Source organism: Larimichthys crocea, chromosome XIV (assembly GCF_000972845.2).
Source record: "Larimichthys crocea isolate SSNF chromosome XIV, L_crocea_2.0, whole genome shotgun sequence".
Classification (NCBI taxonomy): Eukaryota; Metazoa; Chordata; class Actinopteri; family Sciaenidae; genus Larimichthys; species Larimichthys crocea.
The window spans coordinates 12745799-12754612 of NC_040024.1; positions in this window are offsets into that span (position 1 = coordinate 12745799).

An 8814-nucleotide genomic window follows, 5' to 3' on the forward strand; every position below is an offset into this window, starting at 1 on the left:
CACTCGCATCTTCTGCCGGAAGTTGCCCATTTTGAACTTTAAACTGAACTTCCAGCAATACCACTCACTGACAGACCCTGGTTCCTTCAAACAAGGATGTTTTTGGATGAGAGCTTGAGCCACATAATCATACTCATCACGTGATGGATAGGGATTGTGAGCATAGATGGCTTCTGCCAACTTGTCCAAGATGTCTGATTTCATGTCTTTTGAAATGTCAAGAAGGGTCCCATCTCTGTGGAAGGCTTAATTTCCTTGCCTCAGTTTCAACTCAACATCAAATGAAAAGGCAGGAATGACAAATGGTTGAGGCAGCTGACGAGTTTGGGTACCACTGGGGGAGTCCTCAAGGGAAGATGACAGGCTTGCTGTGTCCAGCGTTGAATCTGTGTGGTATGATTCAGAAGACTTGGTGTGCACTTTCAAAGTTGCTTTATCTTTAGGAAGCTCTGCATGCAAGACATGCTACTTAAATTACACAGTTCATTATCAAATTCGGGGTCTTTATACTGAATCACAAGGTCCCCCTCCAGTCCCAATTTCATCTTCAGGATTGAGCAGAAGTCATCAATAGTCTCAGGCAAGTCGTCGATGGTAAGCTTCCTAATGTCATTTTCACACAGGATGATGCGCAGCAGCGTGATGAAACTGTCTGAAAATGAAAAGAAAAAAATCCATGAGCAAGACTGTTTAGTCTGTAAAATAAAATATAATATAAATGTCACAGTTTCGGGTAAACTCTGGACTATATCGCTTCAGGACACCTGGGTCAGTATGCACAGCCATCTGGAGGTATTGTGTTTTGGTGTGTGCCCCAGGTGTATGTCATTCCATGAATTTCAATTACTGAACTGTAACAAACTCATACCTTTATCGGTACAGATGAAATGCTGTAAGATGATGCTCCGGCTCCAAAACTGATGCTCCAAACCCGATGCTCAAAACTCCAACTGTGAAAAAATAGAAATTACATTTTTAACAAACTTAAAACTTTGGTGCACAAGTGGCAAATGTGGTGCAAAAATACCTTAATGAACAAGAAACGCCTTTGGTGACACCACAACTCGGCCCTGGACAGTGTACGCTGACAATGGAATGTAGTGGTTCAGGTCTTCAGGTTCGGCTACCATCATTTGAGCAGAGTCTCTCTTAACAACTTCGTAACATCTCAGGTGTTCCAAATACCAAGCTGAGAAAGGTTCAAGAACAAAGAATAGCTTGTTGCACACAAGCAACACATGGACAATTTTACAAAAATCAGGAAGTCCACTTGTGCTGCCCACTGACACGAACATTCCCTTGGTGTATCTTGTTCCATGTATGTAGTTGTGGCCAGAGATACACTGCTCAGAGTTCTACATTTCTTCTCAATCACTTGCTTGACAGAGGCAGCCAAAATGTCAAAGGAAACATTTGAGGTTCCTTGTACTTCCACTGTTGGTTTGAAAAGGTTGGGCATGTCCAAGTAGTATGCCAACATAAGCTCATGTCTGAGGGACAGAGTCAATAGAATGTTTTTGAAATTGTTAACATCACGAACCACTTTCTTGAAAAAGCTATGTTTAGCCCCGGAAACACAGTCAGTAACAGTTTTCTGTGCTCACTTATTTTGGCATCAAGGTAACACAAGCTTTCATCCGTAAAACTGGAGAATGCCAAAATTTCCACAGTGTCTTTAAGTTTGAGAATTACAGACCATGCGTCATCATCTTCAGGAACAACATCACCTATGAGCAGAGGCAAAAACCTCAAAAGAGTCCAATTCTCATGGCCGTTGCCTCCGATAGTTTCACTCACAAGTGCTTTTTCTGGAATTCTCTGTGGACGGTTAACTCTGTCAGAAAATTTATAGGGGAAGCACTGTATGGCAGTGTTCAAATAATCCAATGTAAAGTACTTTTGTCCAATTAATTTTTTCAAATACAAACAGATTTCAAAAGGAACAATGCCTTCTAGGAGGTCATGTAAAAAGTCAGGCAGAAATCCTGTTATACAATGAAAGTAAGATAATTTGTTCAATACACAGTCTCGTTTCACTCCTTCAACACTTTTCAAGTGCTCAATCTCCATCAGCCTGGAAAGATTCTCATTGAAGGACTCTTTGGTTCTCAATAAAAATGAATTTCTTTGCACTGAACAACTTTGAATGTTGCTACGACTGGCTGAACAAAAACGATAAAACTTATCAACATTAAAGGACTCTTGAAAACCAGAAAATGCATGTGCTCCCAAATTATCAGATGATACATACAACACTGTACCTGTACCTCTAATACTGGTTCCTAACCTGCTAATGTAGATCCCTTCGTTTTCCAGCAGTTGAAGATCCCTCAAAAGTGGTTCTACAAGCCTGTCAAATCCAAATGTTTTAGTGTCAACACTTTTACACAAAAGAGCAAGATATATACTAGACAAGGATGTTCTGTATTTAACATAAATTTGCTATTACCCAGTATATTGCGCACAACTTGTGTTTTTTTCTCGAGGTGCCTAAAGGCTTACAGACCTCGAAATCGTCAATATACAGACCTAAAGAAATTGTCTGATCTTCCCCAGTCAGTAATGGGTTCTCTTTGAAATATGATCCATCAAATGTTGTCTTGTACTGACCAGGTAGTGATTCTGTATCTTTTGAAACTTTATCAATGACATCACCCCGATTTAACAATTTTTGCAGTGTTTTAAGAACTGGGACATAAACAAAGGTTTTCTTTAATGGCAAGTCTAAAACATACTCAACAGGGTCTATGACACCAAATTTTTCTTTGAAATAGGACAACCTTTTTTGATCTGATCCTAGACACCCCCTCTGGGAAATGGAGCTGAGTGGATTGATGCTGTGGAAGGCTTCTGTTACCAAAGTTACAGTGTTTTCATCAATGTTACAACTGTGCTGCCTTAAGACCTTTTTTACTGTATACTCATTTAATTCACCAATCAAAACACCAATGTCATGAAATTCACTGACTATTTCTTAAATGGCAAATTTGGAAACATGAAGGACTGCTTGCATTCGCAGAAGTAATGATGCAAGCCTTTCCTGAATTTTGTCAGTGGTGTCATGGTACTCTGGTTCATTATCAGAATTATCGTCAAGTGGTACATGAAAATCGTTTTCAGTGCCATGGGACTCTGATTCAGCTGTTTCACTTTCTGACAATTCACATTCTTGTACAGTGATCTCCTTCTTAAAGTCTTTTAAAGTACAATGTGGGTGACAACGAGATTTATGTGATGTAAAACTAGAGAAAACGTTTGATTTGAAAAGACAGTAATTAAAAGGACAGGTGACAGTCTCCCTATTCCTCAGGTGCTTCCAAAGATGAGCAATATATTGTTTTAGGCTGACAGCATCTTCAAAGTCACACAACAAGCATTTTACTTTAAAGCCAACTAGTCCACTACTCCATTCTATGAGCCGATGATCTCTCAAGTGGACCTGCAAGGATTTTTTAGATCTGAAATACTGTGCACAGTCTTTGTATATGCAGGGTAGTGGACAGTTTCTTCCATAATGTCTGTGGCTACTTTGGTAATGTTCAATGATTCTCTTACGATTTCCACAAAAAAAAAGTACAAAGTTTACAAGTCCACTTCATTCAACATAAAAAAAGGGTAGAAGAAAAAGGCACAGTTGTCATCATTGTAGACCTATGGAAAAAAGATTATACAAAAAAAAAGAAGAAGAAAAAAAGTCAGTTATGAATTCCATTAGAATACCCCTGCCAAAATTTCCAGTTATTACTACTCAAAGAGAATTCAGATTATCTGAAATGTGGTTGGATCAGTGTATTACCTTACACGGCTCCTGCCGCGAGGTTTACAGTGCCCGCCCACCCAGACCTCGCCGCTTCCCGGGGCCGTGGACTTAGTGTCGCTGCGCCCTCACCGGGCCCCCCTCACCCCCCTGCAAGACAGTTGAATCGCAACTTTCACTTCCTCCCACAACAAAAATGTAAAAAGCACTGCAACTTTCACCGCATTTTTTTTTTTGAAAACCTCATGCAACATCAGGCATTTTTAGGCCGCAAGTATTTCAAAAAAGGCCTGAAAAATTCAAAAAAGGCCCGCAAAATCCTGGTGGGACTGGTTAGCTTGTATGAGCTTAATATGCTGCTGGACGCTATTTATTTTATGAGGCGTTGGTAGAGCCCAAATTGGGCTCCACTCGGGTTTAAGAAAAAAAAATCATACTTTAAGAAAAGTCTATTTTTAACAAACTCAGTGAGTTACACGACACAGAAATTATCACATGCGACTTGCCAACTTGCTAACATTGCCTATACAGTTTTAGTAGCAGCAAGCTAATTTAATTGCAGTGACACACGGTCATTGAACGGCTAACGTTTATCTAACACCATTATAGCCTACCTTTAGCATGATATTAAAAAATATCTACCATTAAAATATCAAACTTACCGTTCGGAGCCAAAGTCAACAGGCAGGCATAACCGCTTCCAAAACACACGACTGTCCATGGACTGAGCAGCACATGACCTCCTCCCGCGGCTACCTATAATGCATTTCACTCAAACGTGATGATGCAAGCATTTTATCCCGACACTGCCTCCAAAGTCAGGTTGACATACACTATTCATTCAGCTGGACTTCAATTTTTAATTTAGCATTTATTTTGTAGTTGAAACATTTTCAACTAGAAACATTTCTAAAGAAATACCCACGCGTTATTCTTTTTATTCTTACGCCCTTTTTTTGTCACGCTACTCCTCCCCAGAGTTTTTGTCGCACATACACAAAACGGGTATCAAAACGAGCGGCTCGGCCGGGAATCGATTGCTATGACTTTTCTAAGAGTTTCGCATGTTTTTCGCAAATTTATTGCGAATTTATTGCGAAAAATTTCCCATAGGGAATGAATGGGGAGGCCCGAAAAAAAATACATTTCAACAGACATTTTCAACAATGAACTGCTCTGGCATACTTTCACCGAGAGACTTCGTTTGAACTTTAAAACGTAGGTATGCTTACCTTATCTTCAGGGATTCACTACACTCATCGACAGCTTTTACCGTTTTTAAACTATCAAGGCTCAAAGTTGAGCAGGTTTTTAGTCAAATTTCTGGGTTTATAATGGGTGTGTATGTGGCGGAATGTTTGTGCTAGAGTGGATGACATCATCAGCTAGAGTGAGGAGCAGGGAGAAAAATCAGTGAAAAAATAAACGGATTGACTACCGTGGCCTCAAATGCCCCACTACAGACACGATTTATACATAGAAACCTAGCAAAATTTGTTGTATCACTCACATTCGCCTGCCAAAGCTGTCGGACATATAGTTTTGGCTCCGTAGGCGCTCATTGAGTGTGCGTGCAAGGCGCACACTATATGTTATCCACCGTGCTTATTATTATTGAGTGTGCGTGCAAGGCACACACTATATGTTATCCACCGCGCTTATTATTGAGTGTGCATGAAAGCACACACTATATGTTATCCACCGCGCTTATTCTTCTTATTATTATTATTGAGTGTGCGTGCAAGGCGCACACTATATATTATCCACCGCGCTTATTGAGTGTGCGTGCAAGGCGCACACTATATGTTATCCACCGCGCTTATTGAGTGTGCGTGCAAGGCGCACACTATATGTTATCCACCGCGCTTATTATTATTGAGTGTGCGTGCAAGGCGCACACTATATGTTATCCACCGCGCTTATTGAGTGTGCGTGCAAGGCGCACACTATATGTTATCCACCGCGCTTATTATTATTGAGTGTGCCTGAAGGAGCACACTCTTTATTATCTCTCGGGCTTATTCTTATTATTCGTCTTCCGTTTCTTCCGTGTTTTTTTCGGTTCGCTTCTCCTCCCAGAGTTTTTGTCGCCAATACACAAAACGGGTATCAAACGCCGGCTCGGCCGGGAATCGATGGCTTTGACTTTTCTAAGAGTTTCGCATGTTTTTCGCGAATTTATTGCGAATTTATTGCGAAAAATTTCCCATAGGGAATGAATGGGGAGGCCCGAAAAAAAATACATTTCAACAGATATTTTCAACAATGAACTGCTCTGGCATACTTTCACCGAGAGACTTTATTTAAACTTTAAAACGTAGCTATACTTGCCTTCTCTTCAGGGATTCACTACACTCATCGACAGCTTTTACCGTTTTTAAACTATCAAGGTTCAAAGTTGAGCAGGTTTTTAGTCAAATTTCTGGGTTTATAATGGGTGTGTATGTGGCGGAATGTTTGTGCTAGAGTGGATGACATCATCAGCTAGAGTGAGGAGCAGGGAGAAAAATCAGTGAAAAAATAAAACGTATTTGACTACCGTGGCCTCAAATGCCCAGCTACAGACATGATTATCCCTCAAATGTAGGAAAATTCGAGGTGATCGCAGTGATACACTGTTGAAGCTGTCTCTTTTATAGTTTTGGCTCCATACAGGTTAATTGATCGACTACTCCCCTCCACAGCCTCATTCACTCCCATGTTAAAAAGGAGGGTAATTTTCTTAAGGAAGGCAGAAGTAACGTTTCTCTCTCTTGCTCCTGAGGGCACATTTCTTCATTTATCGACACAAAACGAATATGTAAAACGATCAGGAAGGGCACGTGATGCCCCCAGTTATGTCGGTTCAATGATTGGAAATACGGTTTGGTCAGAAGTCCTTCCTTTTCGAGAGCAGTCCTCACCATTTTCTCTCAGTCTCTAACTGACATTCTAACAGGTGCAAACTTCTCCCCTGATTACAGTTGGTCCTGGTTGCTTGGCAACCTCAGGCTGCTTGAAGGAGAGAGGGGGAGGGGCCACCAGAAGCCGAGCGGCAGCCATTTTAGTAGTTCTTGGCACTTAATTTGAACTTGTCTGTCTAAAATGGCAGACAGAGACAGCAGAGCAGCTAGCTCGTTAACATGCTAATGATAATTACCATTAGCCACTAGGAATTAAATACATGCTAATGTTAACATGGTAATGTTAATTGCTAGTGCATCAGCGTTAACATGCTAATGTTAACATGTTAATGTTATCATGCTAATGGTAATTGCTAGCGCATCAGCGTTAACATGCTAATGTTAACATGCTAATGTTAACATTTGCTAATGTTAACATGCTAATGTTAACATGCTAATGGTAACTGCTAGAGCATCAGCGTTACCATGCTAATGCTAACATGCTAATGTTAACATGCTAATGCAAACTGCTAGCGCATCAGCGTTAACATGATAATGTTAACATGCTAATGCTAACATGATAATGCTAACTGCTAGCCCATCAGCGCTAACATGTTAATGCTAACATGCTAATGCTAACTGCTAGTCCATCATCGTTAACATGCTAATGCTAACATGCTAATGCTAACTGCTAGGTAAAAATGCTAACTGTAATTGCTAGCACGTAAGCGCTAGCTGCTCCTGTGTCTAAATAAACATGTTAAAAATGACTGTTTGAGGTGTGCTTTTTGAATACAGACCCCCAGCAACAGCCCACTCGTCACTCTCAAAATTTCTTTTCTAGTACTGAATTTGCTGAGCAGTGTCAGTAATAATGTATGGGGACAACGGGGCCAGAGTCAGGCACACTCAAAATTTCTTTATGAATGTTTCTAGTGAAAATGTTCAACTACAAATAAATGTAAATTAAACAATTGAGTCCAGCTGAATGATAGTATGTATGTCAACCTGACTTTGGCGGAGGGCGATGTGTCCCGGGATAATTCTTGCATCATCCGTTTGAGTGACAATGATTGCATTATAGGTAGCCGCGGGAGGAGGTCAGTGGTGCTCATCCATGGACAGTCCCGTTGTTTTGGAAGCGGTTATGCCTGCCTGTTGACTTTGGCTCCCGAACGTAAGTTTGCTATTATTTTAATGGTAGATTATTTTTGAATATCCATGCTAAAGTGTATGGCATAATGGTGTTGTTAGTAAACGGTTAAGCCGTTCAATTGCACCGTGGGTCACTGCCATGTAGATAGCTTGCTGCTACTATAAAACTGTAGTAGGAATGTTGCACAGTGGGAAGTCCGCAGTGTGGATAATTTCTGTGTCCGTGTAAAGCACGAGTACTCGTGTTTAAATAATAAGACTTTTTTAAAGTATGAGTTTTTTTTCTTTAAAACCCGAGTGGAGCACAATTGGGGGCTCTACAACGCTTCATAAAAATAAAATAGCGCTCCAGCAGCTATAAGCATAAAAGCTAACAAGTCCCCACCAGGATTTTTTGCGGGCCTTTTTTGAATTTTCGAGGCCGTTTTTGAAACTATACTTGCGGCCTAAAAATGCCTGATGTTGCATTGAGGTTTCACAAACCAACAATGCGGGGGAGGTGAAAAGTTTGCCAGTGGCTTTTACATTTTGTTGTGGGAGGAGTGAAGTTGCGATTCAAGTGGCTTGGCAGGGGGGTGAGGGGGACCCGTTGGAGGCGCAGCGACACTAAGTCCACTAACGGCCCCGGAAGCGGGAGGTCCTGGGTGGGCGGGCCACTGTAACCTCGCTAGCTTTGTATATGCAGGGAGGGGACAGGGGCGGCCACTAATGGTGGGGCGACGTGGGGGAAGGGCAGATTGCGCTTCCGATTTCCACAAAAAAAAAGACAAAGGTTTACACAGTCCACTTGCATCAACATAAAAAAAGGGTTTAGAGAGTGAAAAGGCCAGTTGTCTCTTGTATGTAGCCTATCGGAAAAAAGATTATAAAAAAAAAAGAAGAAGAAAAAAAGTCAGTGTATGAATTCGCATTAGAATACCCTGCCAATAATTTTCCGTGATTACTATCTCAAGGAGAATTCAGATTATCTGATAATTGGTGGATCAGTGTTGTATACCTTACACGGCTCTCTGCCGCGAG